The 13,179-nt window shown below is 43.3% G+C and overlaps 1 pseudogene; it reads right to left on the bottom strand.

Annotated features, from left to right (window-relative positions):
• Positions 1–202: 202 nt before the first annotated feature.
• On the bottom strand, positions 203–320 carry LOC126482703 (5S ribosomal RNA; annotated as a pseudogene).
• Between the last annotated feature and the right edge of the window lie 12,859 nt (positions 321–13,179).

Genomic DNA, 13,179 nt, shown 5'->3' with positions numbered 1-13,179 from the left:
TTTCTGAAAGACATTTGACTCAGTACCACATCTACGCTTATTACGAAAAGTGAGATTGTAAGGAGTACTGGATGTGGATATGGAGGGGCATGTGGTTAGCACACCGCTCTCCCGGCCGTATGTCAGTTTACGAGACCTGAGCCGCTACTTCTCAGTCAAGTAGCTCCTCATTTTACTTCACAAGGGCTGAGTGCACCCCGCTTGTCAACAGCGCTCGGCAAATCGGACGGTCACCCATCCAAGTGCTAGCCCAGCCCGACAGCGCTTAACCTCGGTGATCTGACGGGAACCGGTGTTACCACTGTGGCAAGGCCGTTGGCGATTGTATGGAGTATCAAACAAAATTTGTTATTCGATTGAGGATTTTTTAATGGGGAGGATGCAACAAGTTGTGTACGTTGTAGAGTCATCAGGAGATGTAGAAATAACTTCGGGTGTACCAAAGGGAAGTGTGTTAGAACCTTTGCTGTTCACACCGCATACTAATGACATTGCATACAAAATTAATAGTAACTTCAGATTTTTTTGCAAATGATGCAGTTATCTACAGTGAAGTAGTGTCTGTAAGGAAATATATTAATATTCAGGCAGATTTGATAATATTTCAAAATAGTGCAAAGATTGCAACTTGCCTTAAACGTTCAGAAACGTAAAATTATGCACTTCATAAAATAAGAAACGATGTATCCTATCGCTATAATGTTAATGGAATCGGTCAATTTGTACAAATAACGACGTGTAACAATTTTTGTGGGTATGAAATACAATCATCTCATAGTCTCTGCCGTACGTAAAGCAGTGGGCAGTCTGTGGTTCACTGGTGGAATACCTTGGAAGTGTAATCAACATAAGGAGACTACATGAAAAACATTCACGCGACCCGTCGTAGAATATTGCTAAAATGTGTAGTACCCATACCAACTAGAACAGAAGATGTTTAAAAAAAAAAAAGGCAGCTCGAATGGTCATATGTTTGTTTGACGCTTGAGACAGTGTCACAAAGATGATGAAAGAACTGAACTGGTAGACAATTGAATACAGATACCAAATATGGCGCGAAAACGTACAGGTTATCAATAATAAAATTCCAGTTTCAGAGCGCTGCAGGAAAAGAACCACCACTCACAATGACGTCAAATTTGAAGAGAATGTTATTCACGCAGGAGAAAACATCTTGGAGGAAAAAAATAATAGATGGTTCTGTAAGTGCCTTAACGTATATGGGGTCTCCTACAAATGACGTGAATCACAATACTGCAGCTATGGTTCGAGTTGCGCGTTACACGATCCATACTATTCAATGTGCATGACTGCTGCGCCAGTTCGGTAATCAATAGTTGTGGCACTGTTAGTTGGGTAAGCCCCTCCACCCCAGCAAAATCGTACCACATCGGATGGGACAAATAGGTTTTTTTTCTGCCCTGAGGTCAAAAATCGCATAAAAAGCAATGTGACAAGGGATTTAATTGTACTGGGCAGCCTAAAAATGAAAATGACATCGGTTTTTAGCTGTCCTTCTACCAAGGACCAAAAAAAAGCAAAATGACATCTGTTACTAATTGTCGTGAGCCTGGTGCAAGACATTACTGCGTAGGCTTCCGCGGCCAGAGTCAAATGGTTCAAAACACTCTGAGCACTATGGGACTTAACTTCTGAGGTCATCAGTCCCCTAGAGCTTAGAACTACTTAAACCTAACTAACCTAAGGACATAACACACATCCATGCTCGAGGCAGGATTCGAACCTGCGACCGTAGCCGTCGCGCGGTTCCAGACTGTATCGCCTACAACCGCTCGGCCACTCCGACTGGCGGCCAGAGTCGGTCGACATAAAAGTTTCCTAGGTATGGTTCCGCGTCATATTGTATAAAACTATTGCTGATGGCATGCGCAGTGAACAGTAATAACAAAATATAATATATAGAAAGCACCAGTAGACCCAGAAGAAGGCCTCTGCAACTGTGGCCGAAACGTTGGTTTTCTCGCGCAGTAGTTTTACACAATATGACGCGTACCATTCCCAGAAAACTTTTACGTCGACTGGCGCAACACATGTTTAATAAGGCGTATGCCGTTTTCTGCCACAAGCTGAAGTCGAGTACAACATGTTCCACAATAGATTGTAGTGTCTCGTGCGACACGTTCAGAATGCGTTGCGCAACGCGTGCTTTCAGTTCAGCTATGTTCGTAGCTGCAGCACTGAACACACCATCTTTCAGATGACTCAGCAGCCAGAAGTCATACGGATTAAGATCAGGTGATTTGGACGGCCAGGCTGTGTGGAAATGGCAACTGATGAGTTTAGCACGTCCGAAATGCCTCTGCAGCAGCTGCTTCACAGACTGTGGGATGTGCAGAGAAACACCGTCTTGCATAAAAATGATCCCACCGATACATCCACGCTGTTGAAGAATTGGAATAATGTTGGTGAGCAAAATACTCTCATAGCGTTTACCAGTGACGGTACACGTAACAAGGCCCGCAGTATAAATGTCCTCGAGAAAATACGGCCCTACTATAAAGCATGCCATCAACCCGTACCACACAGTCACCTTTGAAGAATGAAGCAGTAGCGCCTTTTGTTGGTGCAGATTTTCCGTTGCCCATATTCTGAAATTCTGTGTATCGACCTGTCCGCGGAGATACAAATGGACTTCGTCTGTCCACAGAATGTTCCATGGGCATTCATTGTCCACTTTCATGCCAGAAAGCAATTCCAGAAAGAACGTTTGTATTGCTGGCAGGTCAACAGGAAGCAACCCCTGAACATTGGTGATTTTGTATGGATAGCAACGCAAGATGTTTCATATAATTTTATGCACCGTGCTCGCAGGCATGTCCAACATACGGGAAATTCCTCATGCAGTGCATGTTTAGGCACCACTTCTCGACTCCTTCTGCAGTGCTGCGGTCACGTCTTCGACAGACATCGGCACAACTGCTTTCCTCCTTCTGCCACATTGCACTGCAAAAGAATATGTCTCTTCGAATTTTGTAATAATTTTCTCCGGGGCCTTAGCAGGCATAGGATCAATGCCTTTTTTCATACCCTTGAGTGTGCGGAACTTCTGCAGGACTCCTGTCGCAGAGTCATCTTCCTGTGAAAGACCTTTAGCAGCAAAGCGCGATCATTCACGGAGACAGACAGGTAGTGTGTCTCAGACGCAAACTGCTGAACAGCCGAGCGCTGTCTGGTGTGCATATTCTGACACATACAGCGCCATCTGGTGGATTTTTTTGTTCCATGATTTTTCCACATGCGTCAATAACATGCTGATCAAATTTGACGACATTCTTGGCTGTGGTTCTCTTTATACTATGTTTCGAAACTGGAACTTATGTAACCCTGTACTTAGAAAGTTTCTAGAAGCAACTTTAAGTGATGAATCAGGAATTCAGGTTATGGATGTATATGTAGAGGGTTCTAAGATAAGAACACTGGCATTTAGGATCAAAATATTATTTCATTTTTTCAGTAATCATTCAGCACCCCATAAAACATAATACGCCAGAAGGTATCACAAAAGCATTTCACAACGAAATTCTAAATCGTATATTTTTACCTGACATGGATGCACATCTTCATTTTGCAGTATGATTCTCTCACTATTCAGACATTAATTGAGTCGTTCTAGCACTACTTTTTCCATTGTTAAACGGCACCATGGCCCATACTGTAGTACTACGAACACAGGCATCTCTAAAATTGCTCCTCTATAGCCCACTGTTGGTAATGGGTGATGTACTTTACTTGTTCTTTCTACAACCATATACACTACTGGCCATTAAAATTGCTGCACGATGAAGATGACGTGCTACAGACGCGAAATTTAACCGACAGGAAGTACACTCCTGGAAATTGAAATAAGAACACCGTGAATTCATTGTCCCAGGAAGGGGAAACTTTATTGACACATTCCTGGGGTCAGATACATCACATGATCACACTGACAGAACCACAGGCACATAGACACAGGCAACAGAGCATGCACAATGTCGGCACTAGTACAGTGTATATCCACATTCCCAGCAATGCAGGCTGCTATTCTCCCATGGAGACGATCGTAGAGATGCTGGATGTAGTCCTGTGGAACGGCTTGCCATGCCATTTCCACCTGGCGCCTCAGTTGGACCAGCGTTCGTGCTGGACGTGCAGACCGCGTGAGACGACGCTTCATCCAGTCCCAAACATGCTCAATGGGGGACAGATCCGGAGATCTTGCTGGCCAGGGTAGTTGACTTACACCTTCTAGAGCACGTTGGGTGGCACGGGATACATGCGGACGTGCATTGTCCTGTTGGAACAGCAAGTTCCCTTGCCGGTCTAGGAATGGTAGAACGATGGGTTCGATGACGGTTTGGATGTACCGTGCACTATTCAGTGTCCCCTCGACGATCACCAGTGGTGTACGGCCAGTGTAGGAGATTGCTCCCCACACCATGATGCCGGGTGTTGGCCCTGTGTGCCTCGGTCGTATGCAGTCCTGATTGTGGCGCTCACCTGCACGGCGCCAAACACGCATACGACCATCATTGGCACCAAGGCAGAAGCGACTCTCATCGCTGAAGACGACACGTCTCCATTCGTCCCTCCATTCACGCCTGTCGCGACACCACTGGAGGCGGGCTGCACGATGTTGGGGCGTGGGCGGAAGACGGCCTAATGGTGTGCGGGACCGTAGCCCAGCTTCATGGAGACGGTTGCGAATGGTCCTCGCCGATACCCCAGGAGCAACAGTGTCCCTAATTTGCTGGGAAGTGGCGGTGCGGTCCCCTACGGCACTGCGTAGGATCCTACGGTCTTGGCGTGCATCCGTGCGTCGCTGCGGTCCGGTCCCAGGTCGACAGGCACGTGCACCTTCCGCCGACCACTGGCGACAACATCGATGTACTGTGGAGACCTCACGCCCCACGTGTTGAGCAATTCGGCGGTACGTCCACCCGGCTCCCGCATGCCCACTATACGCCCTCGCTCAAAGTCCGTCAACTGCACATACGGTTCACGTCCACGCTGTCGCGGCATGCTACCAGTGTTAAAGACTGCGATGGAGTTCCGTATGCCACGGCAAACTGGCCGACACTGACGGCGGCGGTGCACAAATGCTGCGCAGCTAGCGCCATTCGACGGCCAACACCGCGGTTCCTGGTGTGTCCGCTGTGCCGTGCGTGTGATCATTGCTTGTACAGCCCTCTCGCAGTGTCCGGAGCAAGTATGGTGGGTCTGACACACCGGTGTCAATGTGTTCTTTTTTCCATTTCCAGGAGTGTAGATGCTGTGATATGCAAATGATTAGCTTTTCAGAGCATTCACCCAAGGCTGGCGCCGGTGGCGACACCTACAACGTGCTGACATGAGGAAAGTTTCCAACCGATTTCTCGTACCCTAACAGCAGTTGACCGGCGTTGCCAGGTGAAACGTTGTTGAGATGCCTCGTGTAAGGAGAGGAAAGGCGTACCAGCACGTTTCCGACTTTGATAAACGTCGGATTGTAGCCTATCGCGATTGCGATTTATCGTATCGCGACATTGCTGCTCGCGTTGGTCGAGATCCAATGACTGTTAGCAGAATACGGAATCGGTGAATTCAGGAGGGTAATACGGTACGCCGTGCTGGATCCCAACGGCCTCGCATCACTAGCAGTCGAGATGACAGGCATCTTTTCCGCATGGCTGTAACGGATCGTGCAGTCACGTCTCGATCCCTGAGCCAACAGATGGGGACGTTTGCAAGACAACAACCATCTCCACGAACAGTTCGACGACGTTTGCAGCAGCATGGACTATCAGCTCGGAGACCATGGCTGCGGTTACCCTTGACGCTGCATCACAGACAGGAGCGCCTGCGATGGTGTACTCAGTGACGAACCTGGGCGCACGAATGGCAAAACGTCATGTTTTCGGATGAATCCAGGTTCTGTTTACAGCGTCATGATGGTCGCATCCGTGTTTGGCGACATCGCGGTGAACGCACATTGGAAGCGTGTATTCGTCATCGCCATACTGGCGTATCACACTGTGTGATATTATGGGTTTCCATTGGTTACAGGTGTCGGTCACCTCTTGTTCGCATTGACGGCACTTTGAACAGTGGACGTTACATTTCAGATGTGTTACGACCCGTGGCTCTACCCCTCATTCCATCCCTGCGAAACACTTTATTTTAGCAGGATAATGCACGACCGCATGTTGCAGGTCCTGTATGGGCGTTTCTGGATACAGAAAATGTTCGACTGCTGCCCTGGCCAGCACATTCACCAGATCTCTCACCAATTGAAAAAGTCTGGTCAATGGTGGCCGAGCAACTGGCTCGTCACAATACGCCAGTCACTACACTTGATGAACTGTGGTATCGTGTTGAAGCTGCATGGTCAGCAGTACCTGTGCACGCCATCCAAGATCTGTTTGACTCAATGCCCAGGCGTATCAAGGCCGTTATTACGACCAGAGGTGGTCGTTCTGGGTACTGATTTCTCAGGATCTATGCACCCAAACTGCGTGAAAATGTAATCAAATGTCAGTTCTAATATATTTGTCTAATGAATACCCGTTTATCATCTGTATTTCTTCTTGGTGTAGCAATTTTAATGGCCAGTAGTGTATTATTAGACCTGCCATTGATTGCCAGTAACAGTCCATAAGAAAGAATAAGTAAATAAAACTAGAACATCATATTATATCAAATATAAATAGAAAGGTTACAAAGCTCTCACGTAACAAAATATCTGCAGTGATTATCTGCAGTGTTTATTCACCACAATTCGGAATTAATACACAGATCATAATGTATACTGACGGAAGAAAAGTCGCAGCACCAATCAAAAATTAGAGTAATGAAATTTCGGGCACACATTTGTCTAGATAACACATGTAAGTGATTAACATCACACGATCACGGGGTATCATATCGCCACCTCATCTTCACATACGTCCTCTCCCCTTTCTATGATATTGTCCACAAGTCTGGTTCCCTTTCATAGACTCCCTATAGGTATCTTCTACCTTTCAGTTTTCTCTTATTTACTTAGTACTGGCTTGTCTGAGCTTTTGACATTCATTTAGCTGTTTCTTTTTTCTCAAAAGAGCTCTCTCAAATTCCTATATGTGGTGTCTATCTTCCCTTTAGTTATGGATCCTTCTACATCTTTGCATCTGTTCTGTACCCATTCCCGCTTAGCCACATTAAACTTTCTGTTTTGCTTTTTAGGCTACTATATACTTTTGTAAGCTTGATTTTTCTCGTTTCGTCAGCTAAATTCGGTATCTTCCGCATTATCAAAAGATTTTCACTGGGCCTTGTCTTTTTACCAGTGTGATCCTATTCCGCCTTCCTTATCCAATCTCTTAAGGATAACAAATCGTCTTCTGTTGTAATCCTTTTCCATGGTTTAATCATTTGATGCCCAATGCTACCTCCGAAAATCTCAGAATTATCGGGTTACTTCAATTCGTCCAGGCCTGATCTCGTTAATTTCCTACACTTTTGCAATTTCTTCAGTTTTCATCTGAAGTTTATAGCAAACCAGTTGTGGTAAGACTACACACCTGCCTTTGGAAGTGTCTCACAATTTAAATTTTGTCTTTGAAATCTTCGTCCTATCATTATATATTCAATCTGAAACCTTCCTGTGTCACCAGGTCTCTTTCACGTACACAACCTCCTTTCACGATCCTTAAACAATATTAGCGATGATTAAATTACGCTCTGTGCCAAATTTTACCAGCCGCCTTCCTTTTTCGTTGGATATTGGCTGTGTGTTTGCCTTGGCGACGATAATGCGTTCGGTATGCTGATCATATTAGCTCACCTGCACTACTATTTCCTTATTTAATATTAGGCCCTCTCCTGCAATACTGCTGTTTGACGTCGTGTTGATAATCTTCTACTGACCCGACCAGAAGTCCTGTTCTTTCTGTCACCGCAGTTCACAAATTCCCATTACATCTAACTTGGACTAAGCAAAGAATATCTGAAGCACTATGCCATATTTGCATGCAGTAGGTTGTGATGGGAGGATGGAGGCGATGTATACCTTTGCCTCTGAACTTTCATAATCTTGGTTAATGAACGAATAAATAGCGCCACTTTTGAGATAACGACCGTCCTTCAGCTGAATGGGTCGATATAAATGATATCTTATAGTTCTTCAAGATTTTCTGATAAGCCTTTTGACTATATATATATGTTCTGGCGACGAGAACCGTAAGGTGAGACTAGTTACAAACCTAATGGTAAGTAGAATTTTACTAACATATTCTGTTTTAATTTTTCAGTAACTCATTCAGTTACAATAAACTATTTTAGTTAACGTATTTGTGAGAGTAGCGGTAGTTTGCAACGCCCCCGCTTAATGCTCACTTCCTGACAAATGAGAAAAAATGTTTCATTACTTCCTTTGCATGGAAGACATTTCTTCGAACACGAACCAAGTGTGTCATGAGGTGCTAAATGCTCACAAGGCGCTAAAAGCTTACTGATAAACCCCATCACTTGTCTTGTCCTTAGCTTTATTTCTCTCATCATTGAACTAAAGTACACCAACATTCATTGGCATCTTCCAATGACGGATTTGTGAAAAATGTTACACAACAGAATATTACGCAGTGAGAATGTGGCAAGTAATATTCATTTCAAAACCACAAAATTTTACGATATCAACGTAACGGCAAAGACGGCTAAAATTATCTCGGTGATTGTAGTACGGACTACTAAACATGGGAGCTTTTTGACGGGTAACGGAAGAGTCGTTGATACTTTTTAGATATTGGTTCTAAATATCTAGTTAGAGAATTGTGAGATCGGGAACGTCTGGTCTAACAGTTACGTGACTGGAAGTGTGTGTTAGACAGGAATTCTATATCCCTATGCCAAATCGATGGCTACTGTGGCCATTTTGACTGCCATCCAGTTTAAAATTTGTTGTTACATTTATGTACATTGACGGTCAGGCGCCAGTATTAGCGTCAAGCAGTCACCATCTTTCAGTCTTTCTGTATGTTACCTCTAGTTTCATTTCAAGTGACTTGACCACCGCGTATACGACTGTGTCACCTGCAAACTGGGTCACACAAGTAAAAAGGCAGCCTGTTATGTTAGTGCTGCACATTGTGGACATTACTGGTTCTGTCATACATCGTGAGGAGCGTTACACGCCACTTCCGATTCTGATGATGCGCCTTGTTAATAACGTTGTACCCTGTTCTACCAGTAAGCAAGTTTCTGAGAGTATTCAATCCATAACAATTGATGAGTGAGTTCCACAGCAAATCTGTCTGCATGACCTCGTAGGAGCTACGAATCTGTTGTGCGAAGTGACGTGGGTCTATCTAATTCAGTTACAGCAGTATCAGCTGTAATCGGTGTAGGCTGTTAAACCTAACTGTAAACCTAATTACGTGGAATTTACAGGCGAATTTCTACCGTCTTTTGAAAAAACTAACAGGTCACAAGGAAATTGTTCTTTTCAGAAGAAATAATATATCTTAGGCATATGTATATAATGTGCTGCGAATACATAGAAAGATAGATCCTTTATCGTTTAGCTACAAAATAGCAGGTCAGCAACTGGAAGCAGTTAATTCCATAAATTATCTGGGAGTACGCATTAGGAGTGATTTAAAATGGAATGATCATATAAAGTTGATCGTCGGTAAAGCAGATGCCAGACTGAGATTCATTGAAAGAATCCTAAGGAAATGAAATCCGAAAGCAAAGGAAGTAGGTTACAGTACGCTTGTTCGCCCACTGCTTCAATACTGCTCAGCAGTGTGTGATCCGTACCAGATAGGGTTGATAGAAGAGATAGAGAAGATCCAACGAAGAGCAGCGCTCTTCGTTACAGGATCATTTAGTAATCGCGAAAGCGTTACGGAGATGATAGATAATCTCCAGTGGAAGACTCTGCAGAAGAGACGCTCAGTAGCTCGGTACGGGCTTTTGTTAAAGTTTCGAGAACATACCTTCACCGAAGAGTCAAGCAGTTTATTGCTCCCTCCTACGTATATCTCGCGAAGAGACCATGAGGATAAAATCAGAGAGATTAGAGCCCACACAGAAGCATACCGACAATCCTTCTTTCCACGAACAATACGAGACTGGAATAGAAGGGAGAACCGATAGAGGTACTCAAGGTACCCTCCGCCACACACCGTCAGGTGGCTTGCGGAGTATGGATGTAGATGTAGATGTAGATATAGGAAATACGCATCTGAGACACACAGCAAACTCGCAAGTTAAAGGAAATGTGTTGTCTGATTAAGCCAAGGATAGTGCAATATCATCTCGTAATAAATGACTTAGAACGCGTTTTGAACCACCTGCACGTCGGCGGACTTATCTGCGCTTAGATTCAAGGGAACAGAAATGAAAGAATGTGACTTAATATATTAATAGTAAGTTACTGTGAAATAACAAGAATGTGAAAAAAACATTAATCAAAATAAAGGCAGTCTGTTAAAAAGTGTCAGTCTGTGAAATGAAAGTCTGCCGATACGTTACATTCTGTACCCTGTTGCTCCATCGCTGTCATTCTTGGATCTTGACTATGTAGCACTGAATCGAAAATTAAAGGTGAAAGTTCACAAGCGAGTTCAAAATGTAATCGATATAAACTGTCACAGATCACTTGTCTTTTCACGAACAGAGCCCTGATCTCACTTTTCATTATAACTACTTCACATTTCCTCCTACATCGTGCCATTCGACTGTTTGTATTTTTGTTTTGAACTGTGGTCGTACATACCTCGTCGTGAGCTTTTTAGAAATGCACATTTTGTTAAATGCTATAAGCTGGATGGTGACCGCCAGCTTTATCCTGAGTTTCTTGTACCTGTAAAACACAGTGCTGGCCTCAAAAAAAAAGCTTTTAAAAATTTAAAAAAGTTTTACCTACCTGACGTAATTTAAATGTTTTAACACTAATAATGGATTCACAAGGAGTGAACATGGAAATTTTATTACTTGATGATGAATATGAAATAAGTCGGATGACAATGTAAGAATTTTACTTATGTTTCATTTTAAGTAATTAAACTTGAAGTGGTTTACTTCCCTTGAGGTTTATACGTAGTTCACATAGATGGCGCCATGTAACCAACCGATGTGTTCTCCATACAGCCCTCCTTCCGCAAACAGTAGCATTCAATGAACTGTGGACGAAACCCGACCAACAGGCATTACGTGCAGTGATCAGAAATGACAAACCAGATGAGTTAAGCCATTAATGGCAACTTTTTTATGATATCATCTAACTATGTACCTCTTGTATTCTTAGCATTAAGAATGGCTAGTTTCGACCTGAAATCTAGATCTGCCAACAAAATTTAAAAAGGACGACTGATGGCTGAAATCTATTAGCTGAAACCTATTATCTACAAGTCAATATAACATTCACTGCGTGCAACAGCCTTCTGAATGGAAGGTAACCTGATAGTAGATTTCTCTTGACTAGGAAAGCGTTTCTTGTCATTGCCATTTGCTTTTGATTTTCTCCTTGCTCGCCGGCCGCGGTGGTCTAGGGGTTCTAGGCGCGCACTCCGGAACCGCGCGACTGCTACGGTGGCAGGTTCGAATCCTGCCTCGGGCATGGATGTGTGTGATGTCCTTAGGTTAGTTAGGTTTAAGTAGTTCTAAGTTCTAGGGGACTGATGACCACAGATGTTAAGTCCCATAGTGCTCAGAGCCATTTGAACCATTCTTCCTTGCTCCTTTCGACATGGGTTATTTTGCTGCCTAGGCAGGATTATTCCTTAACTCTGTCTGTTTTGTGATCACCAGTTCTGATGTTAAGTCATTCGGCATTCTCATTTCTGCTACTTCTCATTACTTTCGGGTTTCGATTTAGTTTCAATCCATATTCTGTAGTCATTTCACTTTATTCCATTCAACAGATTCAGTAATTATTCTTCAGTTTCACCTAGGATAGAAATATTATCAGCGAATCTTGTCATTGATATCTATTCACTTCCACTTTTAACCCCATTCTTAAACCTTTCTTTTATTTCCGTCACTGTTTCTTCGAAAGTATAGATTCATCAGTAAGGGCGATGGACTGCACCCTTTCTAATCAGAGCACTTAGTTCTTGGTCTTCCATTCTTATTATTCACTCTTGGTTTTTGTACATATTGTATATCACCCTTCTTTCCATATAGCTTAACCCTATTTTTCTCAGAATTTGAACATCGTGCACTATTTTAAGCTGTCAAACGCTTTTTCGAGCTCGACAAATTCTATGAACATATCTAAATCTTCCTTCAGTCGTGCTTCCATTAACACCAGCAACTTTGAACTGCCTCTATGGTGCCTTTATCTTTCCTAAAACCAAACTGATCGTAAGCTAACAGATCCTCAATCTTCTTTCCCACTCCTGTGAATAATATTCTTGTCATCAAACTTCATCGCATGAGCTGTTAAGTTGATGGTGCGATAATTCTCTCACTTGTCGGCTCTTACTATCTTCGAAATTGTGTGGATGATGTTTTCCGAAAGTCTGATATATCGCCAGCCTTATACATTCTACACATCATCGCGAATAGCCATTTTGTTACCACCTCCTACAATGATTTTAGAAATTCTGATGGAATACATCAGTCCCTTCTGCCATGTTTGATCTTAATTCATCCAAAATTGTTGACTTCTGATTCTAATACTTCCCTGTCTAATACTTCCCTATCGACTCCCGAATCATAGACGCCGTCAGTGTACTCTTTCCACCTATCCACTCTCTTCTCTGCGTTTAACAGTCGATTTCTCTTTGCATTCTGATGTTATCGCCCTTGCTTTTAATTTCAGCGAAGGCCGTTTTGACTTTTCTATATGCTGGACAGTCCTTCCGAGTCAGTTCTTTTTCGATTTCTTCACAATTTTAATGCAGCCTTTTCACCTTAGCTCACCTTCACTTCCCATTTATTCCATTCCTATGTGACTTGTATTCCTACATTCCTGAATTTCTCTGAACATTTTTGTGCCTCTTCCTTTCACGGATCAGCTGAAGTATTTCTTCTGTTACCTTTGTTTTCCTCACAGCTGCATTCCTTGTACCTATGTTTTTCTTTCCAGCTTGTCTGATTGATCTTTAGAGATGTCCACTCCTCTTCGACTGAATTGCTTACTGAACTAGTCAATATCACACTATCGATAGCCTCAGAGAATTTCAGGCATGAACATTCCTTAATACCTATATA

This window comes from Schistocerca serialis, chromosome 5 (assembly GCF_023864345.2).
Source record: "Schistocerca serialis cubense isolate TAMUIC-IGC-003099 chromosome 5, iqSchSeri2.2, whole genome shotgun sequence".
NCBI classification, from domain to species: Eukaryota; Metazoa; Arthropoda; class Insecta; order Orthoptera; family Acrididae; genus Schistocerca; species Schistocerca serialis.
Note: the sequence above shows the minus strand (reverse complement) of the source record. Positions and strands in the feature narration are given on the sequence as shown.